At 43.3% G+C, this 19,981-nt stretch overlaps 1 protein-coding gene and 1 long non-coding RNA gene across 10 annotated transcripts in view; one reads left to right on the top strand and one right to left on the bottom strand.

The window, feature by feature from the left end:
• LOC134481283 (uncharacterized) overlaps positions 1 to 15,109 on the top strand; it is a 37,333-nt gene extending 22,224 nt beyond the window's left edge. The window contains exons 4-5 of one of the 2 annotated variants that reach the window (XR_015634770.1): positions 12,611 to 12,712; positions 14,886 to 15,109. This is a non-coding gene — a long non-coding RNA (uncharacterized LOC134481283). Of the gene's footprint in view, positions 1 to 12,610; positions 12,713 to 13,145; positions 13,469 to 14,885 lie in introns of those variants that run through there. The other variant, XR_015634771.1, reaches the window with a different exon arrangement.
• Positions 1 to 19,981, bottom strand: part of Auts2 (activator of transcription and developmental regulator AUTS2) — a 1,090,556-nt gene that overhangs the window by 557,243 nt on the left and 513,332 nt on the right.

Here is a 19,981-nt window from a genome sequence, read left to right as displayed (position 1 = left end):
TTGCCATTTAAAAACAGAGATATAAGAAACAGCATTTACACAGGGAGTTCAAGGGACATAAGTATGGGAAAGACCTGAAATCAGTCTATACGGGGCAAAGGTCATTTCCTGAAATGGCCCATGATACCATCTAAGGAAAACATATCAAACTTGAAGGAACTGAATGCAGTCTTCAGCCATAGATAGAATGGGGCAGTGAGCAGTCTTGATGATTTATTTATTGGCCTGATTCACCTTGACAGAATACAATGGCCACTCACAAGAATGTCACGAGACCTTAAGGCCCTCCCACTAAACTCCAGCAGACCTGAACCATATCCATGTTTCCTTATGATGGGTGTGTCCTGGCTAGCTTTGTGCCAACTTGACCAAAGTTAGTTATCTGAAAGAACGGAACATCAATTGAGAAAATGGCCTCTATGAGATCCAGCTGTAGGGCATTTTCTGAAGAAGTGATTGAAGGGGTCAGGCCCTTCTCATAGAATGGTACATCCATAGGCTTGGGAGTCCAGGGTTCTATAAAAAAACAGGCTGAGCAAGTTAGTAAGCACCACCCCTCCCTCTATGGCCTCTGTCTCAGCTCCTGCGTTCAGTTTCTTGCCTGACTTCCTTCAGCGATGAACAGTAATATAGAAGTGTGAGCGAAACAAACCCTTTTCCTCCTCACGTTGCTTTGGCACAGGATTTCATCACAGCAACCGAAGGTCTAAACTAGGACAGGGTGGCTAAAAGCATTCTGATAATGGAGATTGCTTTCTTTGGAAAGATCAGTCTCAAGATTTTTAGAATCTACACTGTGTCATCTCACCAGCAAAATCAGCACATTATTAACAGGGATACTGGGAAACTAGGCACAGCGGGGGTTAGGAAAGGGTTAGAGTCAGGGAAGGAAGTGTAGGTGGTGGTCAAGGGAAAGGGATGGTAAAGGAAGAAAAGGGGGAAAGAAAGGAAACGCGAAGGACAAAAGGAGGAATGACATTTCTACCTGTTAAATCTCTCTGCCTAAGACAACCTCTGTTCCCAGCCTCCTCCAGGGGGCTATTTCGAGTGAAATGGCCCAGTCAGGGGCGCCATTTTCAGTTATTAAAGAAGCCAGCAGAGCTTCAGGCTCTGAGCAGCACTTGACCCAAAGGGTGATGGGCTGAAGGAAGAGGAAAGGGAATTAACCAGGTCCCCTGTGGCTAGAGTCTGCACACAGCAGGCCTGATAGCCATGTCCCTCTCAGCGTGGCGGCTTCCAGAGAGCAGCTCTTTGATTGCAGAAGTTACCGCTGTCCAGGGCTGAACTGCTGGGAATGACTAAAGGCCAAAGCCAGGAGGGAAGGGAGAGGCCAGAAGAGTTCTGGATCAGAAATGTAATAATTAACACATTTGTCACCTGGCGCTGGAGAGCCATAAAAGAGCAGCGATGAAATGGCGTGGACGCTGGCATAATTACGCTCTCCAAACCTTCTGCCAGGGTGGGTGGGGCTTAATCAGGAGAATTTCTCAAAACAACCCTAGCCTCCGGTCCCTGCACACACCTCACATGGCCGCTTCTGGGAGTGAGAAGCAGGCAGTTGACATGAAGATTTCCCCCCCTCATCTGATGAAACATGAATAAATCACACATCATCGGGTTTATCATTTTTCTCCTCTGAGAAATATGAAATATTATAGATCATCTCCAGTACATCAGCTTCTTCACACTCCATTAGCATGAAGGGACTATTTTTTGATATAATTTATCAAACCATTGGCCCCATCTCTCTCCCATTTCCTGACAAATGAAAATACGGACACAGTGGACTCGGGCTCCTGACTCACAGCAGCTGTATCCTGTCCTCCACCATTTGACAGGAGAAGGGCACAGCCTGTATTGATGCTTAAATGGCTGAAACAAACAGGCCAAGAGATGCCATGAAACAGAGGCTACTTTCAGTAAGCATTGAGTTTCCAATGCCATATGAATATGCTCCAAAAAAAAAGGGGGGGTGGGGACAGGGTCTCATATAGTCAAGGCTGGCCTTGAATTTACCTTATAGGCAAGGATAACCTTGGATTCACTGTCCTCGGATCTCCAGCTTCCAAGTGTTGGTATGCCATGAGTGAACCGCCATTCCCGATTTATGTAACTCTGGGAATTGAACCCACGGCTTTTGTGCATGCTAGTCACACCCATCACCAACTGAATTACAACCAAAAGTCACCCATTCACCACTGTTTAAAAGTGAAGGATACATTTGAGAAAAGTGAGTTTTACTCCAACCTATTTTACACCGAAAGTGACTGGGTTCCTGCTCAGGAGGGCTGCCTGATACACAATTAACTGAGAACCAGAGAAACAAAACGAGACAAAACCAAACACAAAAACCAAAACGAAACCAACTTACCGAATAGTGGGTGGACGTCAGTTTTTCATTATATAAACACATTACATATGATTTGCTGACTATGTGAGAAAAATTATAAAGAAACATAGACTACCTTATCCCAGACACTACCACAGGAGGTGTACCTGCAAGTACAACATATCTAATGCTACCGGGAACATTCTTACTCTTCAAGGACGGCCATGATGGTTTTTTTCCTTACTATTTAATAGTGCATTTGAAAATGATAAAATAGAGGCCGGAGACATGACTCTGTGGTTGGGAGTACTTGTTGCTCTTGCAAAGGACATAAGTTCTGATCCCGGCACTCACGTAAGGTGACTCATAACTGCCCGTGACTCCAGCCCCGGGGCTCAGTGCTTTCTTCTGGCTTTGGTGTGCACCCGGATGAATATTCTTATACACAAGCATACAGACACATAAGGAAAAGAAAAATAATACAGTAGGCAAGTCAAATGTAATCTTGGCTAGTCAGAGGCACCATGGGAGTAGCCATGGTGAAGAGAAATGGCCAAGACGGTAACAACAGATGTGGACTGAGGAGGGAGAAGATAGACGCAACTGGTCAACTGTGAGGAATTGAAACTGGAAACGACACCACATTTGCACAGCTGAAGGCAGAGCATAGGCTGCGACTGGGGTCCAACGCAGGAACCAAAGGATTAGCAAAATTGCAAAGGAGGTGGTAGGGAACTGGCTCGAGGACCGAGTGACTCAGGGCTGATGTTACAGACAATTTCAGGGAAGCCTGTGTGGAATCTTCCACTGCAAGATAAGTGCCATTGACACTGGCTACAAGCAGCTGCTTAGGGAGCCATCTTACTCTAAGAAACCCGGAGGTTGTAGACGAAAGCTCGCCCCTGCCTCTCTCTCCTGAAGGACAGCGCTTCGTTCCTCAAGTTGTTTCCCTTCCAGTGATAAGGCATTTTCTTCCATTTTAGGGCTGAGCTGTGACGGGGCAGCTTGGGAAGTAATTCAAAGCAGAGCGAGAAACTCGCGCCAACCCCTTATGTTTTCCTTCAACTACAGAAATGCAATCGGATAACTTATTTTTTGGGAATCTGAAGTTTATTAGGCTGGTATTTATTTTGGTTTCCCTGGAGGGTACAATTATGTTTTAGAAAGACCTGTGGCTAAGAGACTCTCACAATAAACTATTTCTATGCTAACCACATGGACCAGAGGAGTGAAGAAAGCCTCCTTTTGTACGGGCGGCTTCAGTTCTTCTTTCCTGGTAGCGACAGCCTCGTCTTGGTACTCCAGCTCCTCTGACCGCTACCCACACCAGAAGGTTTTTTTACAAAAGCTGCATCTAAAGAAGTCTGAAAGAAGATAAATGCCACCATGAAAGACTCTTCTTGCCCGACCGCAGCATTAATCCCAGCATTTGCCATGAGAATTTTATGCCAAACATAGGAACAAGCTGGGCAGGGCTGGTCTTGAGGGCCAGCCATTCCCTCTAGAGCAGGAAAGGCAGACTAAACTCAGAGATCAGCTTTCCTAAAAAAGGACCCTTTGTTCTGTTAAGTTTCTGTCTCCTATTTCCGTTCCCGAACAAATTCTACTGCACAAGGTGAGTCCACGGGCCAACTACACAGGTCGTTGACAGAGCTGTGGAAAGGCAAGAGGGAGATTTGTAGCAACCCTCAGCCAAATTAATGTGAGATATAAAAAATAAAATTCACACGGGGGCTGGGGAGATGGATCCATTGATAAAGTGCCTGCTCTGTAGGCAGGAGAACACACGGGCGATCCTCAGAATCCATGTACAAAATATCTAGGTATGGTAGTAGTACATCGGTCACCAGCACTGAGGAAAAAGACAAACAGGTCTCCCGACTAGCTGGCCAGCGAACATAGGTAACGTGGCCAACTTTGTCTAAAAAAAAAAGTGAATAGTGGACCATCCCCCATCCTGACAAGAACATGCACACACATGAAGATGTGGACACACACTAGTCTACATGCTCACAAGGAGCCTGACATGGGTTTTAGCCGCTCCTCTGTTTGCTAAGGCAGCAAGTGAGGCAGCCAGAGGTGACCCAGAAAGTGATGGTATGCAGCCTTTAAAACACATGGTGTAGTTTTCTCTATAGATACCCTCAGTCATCTCTTGCCCTGCAATGGTGACCAACATGCACCCTTTGGGGCCTGAAAGAACCATTGAAAGTCAAGGGGTTGCACTTGTGCCCAGGCTTTCTCTCCCTTTGTCCAGATCTGGCAGGATGCACCTAGCCTTAGTCATGCAAGGTTTACCTCCAGTGTTCTCAGAGCCATGACATAATTCAGGAAGGTGACCGGGCTACTTGACATGAGTGCAGTCAGTCACTGCGGTGTTTGGCTGGGCCAAAGGTTGAGCCAAGGTAAACAGAACCAAAGGCCAGGCAGGAAAGAAAGCTAGTAAGAGGCCATGTCTGTCAAAACTTAGTCATAAGCAACAGTGAGTCACAGAGAGCCCTGAGGTGCTGCCCCAAAATTCAGAGGTTTTCCCTCTCCCTAGATTCTGCTGTATGGACAACATACATTAGGACTTCATGAGGACAACTGAAGAGTCCATTCTGTACCTTAAGATACAGATTAACAATACGAATTTAGCTATCTAGACAGTCTGTTTTCCTACCACGATAAAAGCAAATAGACTTTCCATTAAAACTTCTGTTTCCACTGCAGTAGCAAACACCATACTGGTAATGGTGAAGGAACCCAAGGGTCTTGGATGGGAAGCGCTCCGTGTCTTGGCTATATTAAAGGGAAATTTTCCTCGAGAGGAGATTCATCATTAGATGGTATCTGCATGGTTCTACCATCTACACTTTTATTAAAATGTTCTTGGGATACTGTATAAGTGTCCAATGGGTACCTCAGGGACATTCACCTTTTAAGGCGACTTCATTTGGAAAGAATTTGAAATGGAAATTGGATTGATGTTCACTGTAGAGGGTCAGTCAGTCACAGCAATGGCCTGAAGAAACTAAGAACAGAAGAGTAAAAACACAGAACAGAGAGAAGGAACTTCTGGCCATGGAAGAGCCATGTATGGAAGTTGAATCTCATGGCTCATACATCATAAAGAGAACCCATCTTGTAGAAAGCACGTTTCTCTAACAATATTACAGTTTGGGTCCTCACGTTTGTTCCAGTCTCTGTTCTCTCACTGGCTACAGGCTGTGCCTTTCCGGAGAAACAGTATTTTCATTTATGAAACATAGACTCCGTGGGCTGGGGGTATACTTAACCTGGGAGCACGTATGACTAGCATGTATGAAGCTCTGGCTTCAAGCCCTAGAACCATATGGTAAGCAAGGAATGAGCGTGCATATCTGTAATCCGAGGAGAAGGTGGAGGCAGGAGGATTTAAGGTCATCCCAGCTATAGATTGAGTTCGAGGCAAGTCTAGGCGACATGAGACCATGTCTTAAAATAACACTAATGACAATCACTTCAAAGCCTGGGAGTGAACAGTTAAGTGGCTTGTTGCTTCAATTATGTTCAGAAAGGTACCTTCCACACAGCTAAATGGAGAGTGACTTCTAGGCATAACTGCAATCATTATTATCCATACATTTGAAAATGCACTGACAAGTACAAAATCACCTTCAAGGATTTTTTTCAAAATCCAGAAAGGGGGAAAAAAAAGATGTAATCAAGTCAGGCCTTCCATACATGCCCATTTCTGTGAAAACACCAATGCTGTAGATATTCATTCAAGGTATTTCATTGTTTATAAAAAATGCTATTCTTCATCCTTTAAAAAATGTATTTTAAATTATTCGTCTCTATGGGTACTTGGGAGCATGTGAGTTAGGTGACAATAGAGTCCAGAAAACACTGACCCCCTCTTCTGTCCCCACACCCCCTCCCACAGCACGAATGACAGAGGGCAGTGAGCCACCCAATATGGGTGCCAGCAACTGAGGTAGGATCGGCTGCAAGAGAAGTCTGTGCTCTTAGCTGCTAAGCCGTTCCACCCGCCCCACTTCTCATCATTTCTAAGTGTGGCTGGTGACCTTTTAATATCATTTCCATGGACAAAGATACAAAACACCGAGAAAATGACCTCTACACGAACTTCACTTATCGAAAAGCAACTGACAAAACACAGCACCTTAGATGAGAATATGCTCAGCCCGGCTTCTTAAAAAAGCCTGGCGTGGTTTTCCTTCCGTCGTTCATAGGAAACTTAAACGGCAGCTCTGGCGTCTCGAGCACAAAGAAGCCAGTCTACTCTTAGAGATCTGATTGTATTTACTAGAACCTGGTCTCACAGGCAAGAAACACAGAACGTGATACTGAATAAATTGTGTTTTTTAAAAAATGGTATGTGTCCAAGGATAATACAGCATTTTTCTTTTTTCACTCTGCATGCATGTATGTGTGTGATAATATGCATGGTTTCTGAATTCTTTTGCAGATATGTGGGTATACATGCATGTGGTCACACACACATGTAGAGGACTGAAAAAAAATCATCCTCGATTGTTCTTCCACATTATTCACGGAACTAAGGTCTCTCAATCAAACTCAGAGCTCATCAACACTGCTAGTGTTGTTAGCCTACTCGCTCTACTCTGGGATAGCATGTTTTCACCTTTCAGGGCTGAACTACGGATGAACCGCCATGACTATCTGTAATTTACAGGAGTCTCTGAGGATCAAAGCTCCAGTCCTCATGCTTGTGTGGCAAGTGTGTTAACTGCTGCACCCCCTGCCCAACTCTGAATCATCCACATTTGGATAAACAATACTCGTTCAGGTCAAAGAAAGATTCAACAGCATTAGGGTGCAAAGACACATATTACGACATGGTAAGCACAATGACAGAAGTAGGTATTCTTAGATGTTTAAAAGCTAACCTGCCTCTAATCTTAGCTATTGTTCTTTTGCTGTGATGAGATGCCCTGACCAAGGAAACCTATAAAGGAAGCCTTCGATTGGTAGCTAGCTTAGAGTTTTAGAGAGAGGGAGAGACAGAGAAACATGCATGCGCACGCGCACACACACACACACACACACACACACACACACACACACACACAAAGACAGTGACAGAGCATGCCAGTGCCACGTGCCCACTTGAGCCAGAAAGACACAGACACAGACACAGACACAGACACAGACACAGACACAGACACAGACACAGACACAGACACAGACACAGACACGAATCCTAGCCTTGGCATGGAATTCTGGAATCCCCAAACCCAATTTTAGTGTGACACACCCTCTCCACCAATGCCAACCCTTCTCAACCCTTACCTAATCATTCTAATAAATTGGAATTATTCAAACATGAACCTTTGGGTGTCATCCTCATTCAAACCACAACACCACTGTTTACATCAACTTAAATGAAAAAAGAAAAACAGTAATCATAGTTTATACAGGCAAAGTCAGAGCCATTTATACTAGGTAAGCACTCTATCAAACGAGCACATCCCTAGCCCAGTTTTCACAGCTCATAATGAAAGGATTACCAAACAGATTAATTAAATCTTAAAATGGCTGGACATGGTGGCATACACCTGAAATCCCATAGCATCAGATCTTTGAGTTTGATGCCAGCTTGGTCTATGAAGCGAGTTGTGTAACAGCCAAAGTTATACAGAGAAACCTTCTCTTGATCTACCCATCCAAAATGTGAAACTTTATAGAGCAATGGCATATGCCAATATTCTAGACAGGTTGAGGAGTCTTCTTCCTACAATTAATAGTGGGTATAAAAAATGGGTCTTCAGGCCAGAGAGATGGCTAAGAAGCTGAAAACATTCGCAGTGCCAGCATGGGCATCTCAGTTCAAATCCACATACAAAGCAAGCATACTTATGTGTGCCTGTAACCCCAGTGCTGTGAAAGGCAGAGAGAGGAAGACCACTAGAGCTTCATGGCTGCCAGCCTAACGTCAGGTTCATTGTGTGTGGGAAGGTGAAGGTTATGTCTATGTATGAGGAAGGTGTGTGTGTGTGTGTGTGTGTGTGTGTGTGTGTGTGTGTGTGTGTGTGGTGTTTGTATGTGTACCCTTTCAAATGCTGGCTGTTCTACACCCAATGACCTCTTCAGACCAGAACCCTTAAAAGAGCACATATGCATAACACAAAACACACACACACACACACACACACACACACACACACACAGTACAATTGCATGAGATCTGTAGAAAACACACATAATTTTTTTCTTCTCTATACATGCCCTTCTCCCTTCCTTTCAGGATCCTTGGACATTTAGTTGTGGTTTGTGATGACTTCTCTGTGCCAAACTCAATGAGCTAAGCAAGAGTCATCCATTTTCATTTATTAACCATCTATAATCATGATTTTCATAACCATGACAATGTAGACATATTAATAGAGAAGGCCCTGCAATTTGCTCTCAGTCAACTATGGCAGGTGGTAGTGATAAAAAGAACACAGCCAGGCAAAATAGTTTATGGCGTTAGGAGATATTAAAAGAGGCAAAAATGCACAGGGGAAGGAGGTATTAGATATACATATTTCTGAGTTATTAAAAATTGAAAAAACATAAAGGTGAGATTAATATTACAGAACCTATCCGCATCTCCAGAAATGAAGGGTTTAGGTGATATGAAATATCTTCTGCTCTCACAGAGGTACACTGGCAGGCAGGAGAACCCCTGCACGGAATTTGAATGAGTGATGGGGTGGGAAGCATCAGATGAGATTGAAGAAGGAAAATAAAATTTCCCCTGAAAGAACATTCTTTAATTATGAAGGTTGTCTGGGATTACCCGATAGAAACCTTGCAAATCCTGGTTCTTTAGACCTGGGAGAATGGCAGCTACCTGGCAAGCCAGTTTCCCTGAGTCAGTCTCCCGGGCCCAGACACAAAAAAGGAGCTGAGGACAGGGAAGTAGTTACTCATGGCATCCTCAGATGTCAGAGTACAGGTGGAAGCCACAAAGAAATGCAACCCGTGTGAGCCTTGGCATCTAGCACACTTGTTGATATTATATTAGAGTGTGTGTGTGTGTGTGTGTGTGTGTGTGTGTGTGTGTGTATACAAAAGCAAAGTCAGTGAAAGAGACCTCTTTCATGTTTTAGTATCTCTGGTCTACATGCATCAAAGCTCAGAATGGGGAGCAGCGGCTTAGGGCATCCTGAAAGTGCCAGGAAAAGAGGCAGGGCCCACAGAGCATCCCCTGCCATCCTTTCGAGTCGCACCTTATGGGTGCGATGTTGTGCGAGTTGAACAGAAGGGTTCAGCAAAAGTGCTCAGAAAGGCCTTTTTCCAGCCCAGATTACACACACACACACACACACACACACACACACACACACACACACGGCCCAAATTCAAGGAAACAGGAGCTCAGGGCATCCTACAAGAGCCATGGCTGGTTCCTGAAGCCATTCCTCACTGTGGTTTCTCTTCCCGGGGTGTGGGTGCTGTGCTAGCTAGAGCAAGATAGCAGTGGAAAGGAACTGTGTACAAGAAGCAGGAAGAAAAGAAAATTCTCATCACAAACCAACAACAGGGCTGCGAAACTCAAGGAGAGGAGGCAAATTCAGCAGCCATCTGACCCCTGAAACACAGGAAGAAATGTGGTCCTCTGTCTCAAAAATCTGACCGAGGGGGATAAAATCAGGGAGTGGGGGGGGGACCTACAAAAAAAAAACTTGTTTATAATAAAGACTACATTCTGTAGCAATTTCCTAGATTCCTGGGGTTAGGAATCTAGATTGCCAATGGATAAGTGAGCCTTAAAATCACATCCCCGCTGACAAAAATTCATTTCTTATAACTGTCTCCATTTACCGGAATGCTGAATCTTTCCCATGGGGAAGAACAAATGAAAATGTTATTTCTCTGCTCATGAACTCATACCTTTCTGTCTGCTTTTCACTGTTGGCAATTTCATTCTCCTCCAAATTTGACTAAAGCCCGTGACCTGAGGGAAATAATGTCTATATAATAATCTTCTGAAACTCTAATTCTGAGTCATGTTTTTTGGATGTTGCCTTGCAGTTTATGAAAATTGCACTGAGCTATGAAATGTAAGTGATGTGATGTCCCTGCCTAACATAATCATTTCACTGGTGAACATGCTACAAATACTAATGAAAAGGAGGCGCCCACCAAATCCGTGAGGGCCGGTTAATGGCGAGAATCTAGCAGCAGAGGCCAGAATGGGGCTGCTCCCCATCCTTAAGAAGAAGACAGCAAAGGGTGGGAGGCAAGCGGACATGGAGCGAGAAGGAAAGAGAAAGGATTCACTGTGACAGCCATTTCTCTATTCCCCTGACAAACCTGGCATCCTTCATCCATCTGTATCCGTCAGCACAGGACAACGGCATCCTACCTGTCTGTCTGTAAACAGCTATTCTGAAGGAAGCCTGAAGCCTGTGTACCGGAGGATCGGTGACCTGCTTTAAGTCTACAGTCAGGAAGCACAAGCACTGATCGTTTCCATTAGATATGCACATAACTAAAGCAAGCTCCTGCCTGGCCGTCAGTGAACCACACCCGCTCATATTAAAGCATGTTACCTTTCCCTAAGCCATGGCTATCTATACAAAGCACAGGTGAGAGTACTGAGTAAAGAACGGCTAAAGCGAGGCGAGCTATCCCTTAATAAACAGCTTGGCTTGTTTCACATAAGTATCTGTGACCTAAAACCATGTTCATTCAGCAGTAGTACAGAAAAAATTAAATTGGACTAATATAAAAGCTGAAAAATATATTTAGCTATCGCGCTTCCATTAGCGAGACAGAGTTATAAAAACATGTCATTTCACATATTGAAATATGGGCATTCAGGAGAATTCTAGGTGGGGTAAATAACATTCTTTTCTCATGCTGTACATTTCATGAAACATCTGCATTATACGGTCATGTACTGCTTATATTTCTTTGGAAAATATTTATTTATTTATAGACACGTTCTCCCTGTGTAGCCCTGGCTGGTCTGGAACTTTCTACCAAGACCAGGCTAGGCCCCAAACTCAGATCTACCTGCCTCTACTTCCTGATTATGGGGGATAAAGACATGAGCCAGCATGTCAGGCCCTTTATTTCTAATTATGTACATTTGTGTGTGCATATGCATGAGAGTGTATGGAGGAGGGTTGACGGCACGTCAACCCGTGTTCTCAAAAGTCACAATGGGGCACCGGACGCCTGGGAGGTGAAGGGAGTGGAGGAGCTTGTGGTGCTGGGGAACACACCACGGCAAACACTGAGTTCTCTCTCCAGCCCTGGTTCTCAGACCTGTGCAACAATCTGGATCATGGCAGCAGATTCGTCAGCAGGGACCTCCCCAAGGCAAAGAGACGTAGACATCAGGTCACAACATGGTGGGCTGACCTGCTTACAAGAACAATCACCAACTGTTGGCCATGAGCTCTACAGCATTCCCCTCCCCCACCCCCAACCCTAAAATGACTCATTTGAGGTATTCCCCTCGGATACTTTATATTTTTACAGAAATGAAGCAGTTCTTGCTTGAAGAAAAAAAAATTTAAAATGTCAACTGTGTTTTCCAACTGTAGCAAATTATCAAAATAAACCTTAAGCAACAGCTCCTGTTGTAGACACTTTCGTTCTACCAACAGACGTAAAACAGGGAAGTGAAACACAGGACTCAGTACTGAGGCCTCCATTCAGTTGGTACACTTCAGAGTACAAGAAGAAAAGGAATGGTGAAGACAGAACAGCGGGGAAAGTGTGTGTGCGTGCGTGCGTGCCTGGATGCGCGCGTGCTTGTGCGCATGCGTGGGTGCGTGCTTTCTTTCTTTTTTGTTCTCTGAAAAACCTAGGACCTGAGATCAGAACACTTAGAAATCATGCAAAACCAGACACAGTTGCCCGTTTCTTGAAACCCAGTATTCACACAGTGAGATGGGAAGAAAGATGGGAGAATCATAGAAGCTCACCTGCCAGGTAGCCTGGGGCATGAGGCAGCTAACAAAAGAAATTGTGTCCAACAAGGTGGAAGATAAGAACCTACACCAGAGTTTGTATCCTGACCCCAATACCCTTGTTTTGGTCTAGACCATGAACAGGCACACACATCATATGCACATACGGGGGATTTTAAAAATTTATTAATAGAGGACACCTAGTATTAGCATTTTCTGGCAAGAACAATTGAATACTTGGAACAAAACCATATCTGCAATAGCAGCTGATATTTTCAGAAGAAACAAAAAAATAATTAAAAAACCCTAAAATGCATTCACTGACCAGCAACAACTGACTTTATATTGTCTTTTATTCAAGAGTACTATGAATGAACAACAATGCCAACCAACCAGAGCTTCCAAGGACTAAGCCACTACCCAAAGATTATACATGGACTGACCCTGGACTCCAACTGCACAGGTAGTAATGAATAGCCTAGTAAGAGCACCAGTGGAAGGGGAAGCCTTGGGTCCTGCCAAGACTGAACCCCAGTGAATGTGATTGTTGGGGGGAGGGCGGCAATGGGGGGAGGATGGGAAGGGAACACCCATAGAGAAGAGGAGGGGGAGGGGTTGGGAGGATGTTGGCCCGGAAACCGGGAAGGGGAATAACAATCGAAATGTAAATAAATACTCAAGTTAATAAAGATGGGGGGGGGGAGTACTAAGAGACCCAAAACCTAACATAAATTTCCAAACATTAAGGTTACTCAAGGTTCCAGTTCAAAGATATATTAAGATTTCCCCCTACTGCTATTACACTAAGCATTGTCCTCCTCAAACATAATACTTTCCTACTTGCTTAAGTCAAAGCAGAACTCTGTGTGTTGGTTTCTGTTTGTTTTTTTGTACAGATTTCATGGATCCCAGGTTAACCTCAAACTTTCGATGCAGCCAAGGGGGACCCTGAGCCTCTGATCTGCCTACCTTCTGCTCCCAAGTGATGGGGATTCAGTATAGCCCACCCAGGTCTGGGTTATACAGTTTGTCCTGGAGACCATGACTATGACTTTAGCAGAGCGACACCAGAACTCAACTCCCCAAGCTAAATCCCCATCATTCCCATTATTGGTTTAGTCTATTTATTAAAAGATTCTACACCCAAACTCAAATCATCTACAAACTAATGTTTCATGTTTCATTAGTTAAAAAAAAAAAAACAAAAAAAAACAAAGAACCTGGGAAGTGGCTAAGAACTTACACAACAAAAGACTTCTTGGTCAAAAAGTAGAAAGAGGACATTGTAACTAACAAGATAGGCCACAGATCTGCAGGACCAGTTCATACCGGGATGGTTCACTACCCAGTAACCTTCAAGACAATTTCTGCAATGTGAATTCCAATTAGATCCATAACTTCCTAAAGAACAAGTCAGAAGGGAGGGAGTCTCTCAGTGGTTGTTTGTTTGAGAAAGTCCATTTCCAAAGGTCCTACCCCTTTACACATACACAACAGACAGACGACAGACAGATGAAAATATAGATTTTGTTTTTTGAAAAAAATGAGGCAAAGACTTCAAGTGTGCCTTTTTATATTAACCAGCTGTCAAATTTGACATATTTTTTTCTAGAATGATACTACCTCAAAAGAGTCAAAAGACTAAGACTCTCAGGGAAAAACAGTTAAAATACATTATAAACTACACCGTTACAAAGCCCTACCTACAACTGTTACTATTATTAACTACATGTGAGCTCAGAGTACCGGTGTAATTTTTAAATGATCACAAATAAGAGGCTTTAAGACAGTAAAACCAAGTTGAATTTGTTGGTTTTGTTTTTTCATTCTCTGGATGTTTGGGTGTAAGCTCTTTAATTTCTAAGATGGGGTGGGAGGGTTGTGGTTACCGGTCCCCGGTACCGAGTTTTAGTGACTGTAGTCACTGAATGCTATTGGCATTGTGTCAGAGTTTTTATATTTTCCAAATTTTCTAACATTTTAAGATGACCTGTCATCAACAAATACGCCACGCGCCCTTAAAAGCTGTTGGGAGAAATATTCTATAAGTGTCCTCGGAGTCATGCTGACTGGAAATAACTGCCAGCCTGGGACCCTGTGTGAATCAGTATAGCATCTCCAAACACAATGACGGATCTGCTATGGCTCACGTACACGCTAACGTTACAGTTCCCTAATTAACTTCCTTCCATGAGGGTGGGCCTACCTGTACCTAGGTGCACCACCTAAGTCCAGGGTGCCCGTAGAAACTAGAAGACGTTGTCAAACTCCCTGAAACCAGAATTTCCAGTGGTTTTGCGCTGCCGGATGAGGATCTGGAAACCGGGCCTGTGTGTCCTGTAGGAGCGGCCTCCATTTGGGACTGCTCACCTACATCTCTCCAGCCCCTAAACTCTGTCCTGATGAAGGGTCACAGCGAGTACCGTTAGCCTTTTCTCATTTTCTCCTTAATCATACTATACTGTTTTATATCCTTTTATTCTTAATATCACTGTATCCTTAGGATAGTCTTTTAAACACAGTTTTGTTTTCTATTGAATTTTGTAACCCCTACTTTCTGGCCACCTTTATTTAATAAAGATGGGTGGAGATCCATTATGCTCTTCAAAGTTTCTTCTATGTCTGTTCCTTTTCAGGTTTGGTAATAACTACTTTTGAGGAACCAAGAGATGGCATCAGATGTCCTGGTAGTCAACTGTGTGTCACCTGACTTAGTATTCGAAGCGAGAAATTACTCTTCACGGATGAACCATCACTCCAGAACCTGCCTTTGATTTTCGGGCTTCTTTTGAATGCAGAATTTTCCATAATTTCCAGTAAACTCTTTAATTGTCTTATTAAATATACTTACTTTACTATACTTTGCCTTAATGTTTCCTACAATGACTGTTCTAGACTTCAAAACATACAATGTTAACTCTTAGGCTACTTATAGATTTTGCTATACTCTCTACCTCAAGGGGAGGTATATGTTAATGGTAAATTTCCAGCTTTCCCTGTTTTCCTTCTACTATTAATGTCGGAAATTCATTCTGACATATATCACAACCCTCTATGACAAATATCACTGTTGCTTTAAACCAGAACCCAATAGCAAATACCTGGCTCTGGGGTTGGTCTCTAGTACAAATCCATTGATCATTTGAATCTTTGCCTCAAATGTATTTCTTAGAATTCTGAAGGAAAGAATTATAAGAAAATAAGAAAATAAATAAGAAAAGAAGGAGGGAGGCAGATAAAGAGGGAGAAAAAAAGGACTGAAAGGAGGAAGAAAAAACACACAACCAACCAAACAAACAAACAAACAGGACTGATCTCAAGGACCCACATGGTGAAAAAAGAGAACTAACTCCCAGTTATCCTCCAATCTCAACATATATGTGCTGTCTCTCTGTCTCTGTCTCTGTCTTCGTCTCTGTCTCTCCCTCCCCTCCCTCTCCCTCACCCTCACCCCCACACACTATAAATGCAGAACAATTTTACAAATGAATAGTCTTATGGCCTATATGAACGAAATCCAGAGGCTGTATTTTGCTAATATGAATTTTGTCAATTTTGATTTTGATCCCTTTCCAAAATGTTAAAGGAAATGTTATTCCTATTTATACATAATTTTCCTGATTTCTTTTTTTCCTGATTGACATCAAACATTCTCCATATCGCCATTACACTATTCCTGAAAAAGCTTCATGTAACATTTCTTGGATCAATAGAGAAATCTTGAAAACTACAGACAGCAACAGACAGAATCTGCAGTGGACGAAAGACCATTTGCTCGGGTGTAAGGAGACGCACACATGCAGTGGTCACAAAGGCAAGAGCCCACCATTATGGCCTTCAAAACCTGAAAATCCAGCCTCTTCTTCAGGGCTGGAACATTTAAGTCCCTTAAGACTTTAGGGGTGGTTGGTTTGTAGAGAGGTAGGATGGATGATTGGTCCCAAATGTAGCATGTCCTGAACTAGTTGATCCAGTTCAACAGCTGGGGGGCGGGGGTGGAGGGGCTGCTGTGAGAAAAAGGGAAACACTCCTCCTGCAGGGTCTTTGTTTTATCAGGATGGTGAGGAAGAAGTCGGCCATCTTGAATGTTGGCCATCTTTATTCCTGGTCATGGCCCATGTCCCTATCTGTCTACCTACCAGGGAATCTGTCATATGCCAAGCCTCTCACTGCCATGATGTCTTTCTGCAGCATTAACAACTCTTCTAGTAAATCTCTTACCCCAAAGGACAAGTCACCTCAGAGTCCCTCTTAAGCCCCAAGCCCGGGACCTTTAAATGAGTTATCCATGCTCCAGTAAACAATCTATTCATGCTTAAGCAAGCAACTCTAATTAAACTCAGTGGATCACAATAAGACCAACAAAAAAGGCCTGAAAGGAGGAGGAGACCAGGGGGAGAAAGAAGGGGACAAAAGAGGGTTATGGGGTGAAACACCAAAAACTCATTATATACATGTCCAACACTTTAAAAGACTTTTAAAAATTAAATTAAAATTTATACAGTGAGGAAGAAGAACCAAGGAGAAACAGTCACTAAATGAGCACCTTGAACTGGAATGCAAATGCTAGCTCTCCTAGACGGTCGTGATTTTTCTCCTGTTTAACTCCTAACAGCTTCTCCCCAAAGAAGTTATTGTTAAGATTAAACACACACACACACACACACACACACACACACACACACACACCCCTTGTACTTTGTCTTCAAGACAAAAAAAAAAAAAGAACAGAGATTTAGCTGAAAAGGAAAGCCCAATTCCCATGGAAATAGAACACTATGGGATTAGCAGTGGCATCATTATGTCTGGAATGAAGGTTCTGTTTCTGTATTGATTAATTCCAGCCAGGATGAAATTTGCATGTGATTTACAATCATTGCCTTTCACAAATGTCTTCATTTAGTCGTATTTTGAGCAGGGTATGACAAGATTATTGCAAATCACAGTCCCATCACTGAAGAATCTGAGAAAAGGCGGAGAGAAAAAAAAAACAAACTCACAATTTCATTGGACATATTACAAAAGTGACGATGGGTTCGGGAAGCAGGCACAGCTCTGTGTAGCTGGTTCATTCTTCGTCAGCTTCCCGGTGTCAGACGTGCATGAAGGCCTTTCCAAATGTCTTCATGTTAGTGTCTAGACGCACCGCTTCTGACAGCCGTGAGGAGGAGAGTCAACATGAGCATGATGTATTTGGAGTGGAATGTCAGGAAATTTACAACAGTGTGAAAGGAAAAATCTGTGTCTCAGGCCAGCTTTGCTAAGCATCAGATTGCATCACCCAGACCTCCAAGCAACCCATCACACGGCACATTTATGAGGTTAACTGGGGAATTGTTTAATGAGCGGGGAGTTATTCCATCACTGGATCCTGAAGAAGCTGAAACCTTGTCTTCTGCACATTTAGAACTGTAAATGAATGGTTCAGTGGGTAAAGCCTGCCAAGACGGACAACCGAAGTTCAAGAAACAGGTCCCATGGTAGAAGGAAAGAATCAATTCCCTCAAGCTGTTTTCTAAGCTCTACAAGATTACCATGGCACACACATGCATGAGTGCACCCCCTACACACACAAAGAAATACCTGACTGACTGACTGACTGACTGACTGACGGACTGACTGACGGACTGACTAATTAACTATTTTTATTGCCTTTGACATAACCTCCAGTCCCCTGGAAAGAAGACGTTTCAACAAAACAGGATTCTATCATGCTGGCCTGTCTGTGGAGGACTGTCTAAGTTGCCAATGGACATAGGAAAGTCAAACCCACTGTGGGCAGCACTGTCCCTAGGCAGGTGATTGTGAGCTGTATAGGAAAACTGCAGGAGAGTGAGCCAATAAAAATGGTAGCATAAAATACCTCTGTAGTGTCTACTTCAATTTCTGCTCTGAATCCTATCATTCATGAACTATAATTTGAAACTGTTAAAAAAAAACTGATAAATCCTTTCCTCCCTTAGCTCACTTTTGGTCACCTTTTTAAAGCAAAATCAAACATTCATCTCTTTCACAGATACTTCATTAAGCACACTGTGCTCTTTTAAAATAGAATGTATTGTCCACCAAATACTTAATGTGCAACTAAATTATTAAACCCTCCAATGTGAAGGAGGTTGAGAACCACCTGAATATCACGTGTCGCTAAAATGTTGTATGTAAAATGAGTGTTTGGATGGATACATATAGAAGCCCTTGGTGCGCTACAGAAAAAACAGGAACTGTTTCCATAGACACCCTTTTGAAGCTACAAACTACAACTACATTTACCTCACCCTGATGAAGAGCGTGTATACAGTCCTGCTCTGTCCGAGCACGAGACAGATGCAGAATGAATGCTGCTTAATAAACACTATCGGGTACCTCAGAGAGCACAGCCTGAGATTTTCAGATGCTGACAGTCCACCAACTATTCTCTCTGATATATCACACAACCCGTTACTCTGCAGTCTGGTGTTGGGTATTAAGAAGCACCCCATTAAAACACTATATTGAAGCCTTGATCCCTGACACAGCAAGGGTCTGAGGTAGGACCCTGAAAGGTAACAAGATCAGGAAAACTGACATTATGTGAAGGGGCCACTAGGAGTGCGGGCCTCCCTGGAGAACACAGGCTGCTAGGAATATATATTTATAGGGTATTTGGGGGAACAGGTGCCTTTTCCCTCTAAATATTCTTTCTCTTCATATGGTCTTTCTTTTGCTATAAGTCTCTGAGAGAGAGAGAGAAAGAGAGAGAGAGAGAGAGAGAGAGAGAGAGTGTGTGTGTATTCTTTCAAAGTGTATATATGTATATATTATCTCAATATATTTGTACTCTTGTTATGTCTTCTCTTTTTTAATCTGTATATAACATATATCAATTACACACAGACACAGACACAGACACAGACACAGACACACACACACACACACACACACACACACACACACACACCCTCTAACACAGTGCAAAGCCAGATTTGGGTTTCAATTTAGAGACTTTAGAGAGAGACATTAGTATTCAGGGACCTCTGATGCCCCGAGCTCTCGATAATCTGTTTATGTTCCTAGTGGCCTCCTTGAGCCTTTAATCTGTAAAGAAGCCAAAGATGGACAAGGAGAGAAGAGAAGAAGAACTGGCAGCCACAGGGATAGCTATCTCCAGGATGCTTACTCATGCAAAGAACACCTTAACCTCTGAGTGGAGAAATGTGAGTTACTCAAAGGAGTCTCTCTTCTTAAATGGCTTTGACCACATCACATTGAAGTCCGGCTGCATTCAAGTTGGTATGTGGCATCTTTCCTTTTTCACCCTTGGCACTCTGAGATTCTAAGACACACATGCTTGATTCCCAAAGCTAATTCTTCCCGGTCTCCTCCGCACCATAGTTTTAAAGTTTGATCAGTCCCTGGCTCGGATCATGCTAAGTGGGAGAGGGCCTTTTGGGGGACAATAATACCACAAGGCAGGTTTGAGCACTTGTTAGCTGGTGACCTGAGTCTGGATCATTACCGCCAACCTAAAATAAGAAGCAAAGGGACTGTGAGAGGGCACAGTTGGTTAAGGCACTTGGTACCAGGCCTGACAATCGGAATCTGAAACCCAGGGATCAATGTGGGGGAAAGGAGAAAACTGACTGCTCCATTTTCTCCAGTTTTCCTCTGACCTTCATACAAATAAATGCTATGACACAAGCACACTGTGCACACATGCACAGTGAGTGGTAAGCATTGCTGAAGGGATGTCTAT

Source organism: Rattus norvegicus, chromosome 12, assembly GCF_021556685.1.
Source record: "Rattus norvegicus strain SHRSP/BbbUtx chromosome 12, alternate assembly SHRSP_T2T, whole genome shotgun sequence".
Classification (NCBI taxonomy): domain Eukaryota; kingdom Metazoa; phylum Chordata; class Mammalia; order Rodentia; family Muridae; genus Rattus; species Rattus norvegicus.
Note: the sequence above shows the minus strand (reverse complement) of the source record. Positions and strands in the feature narration are given on the sequence as shown.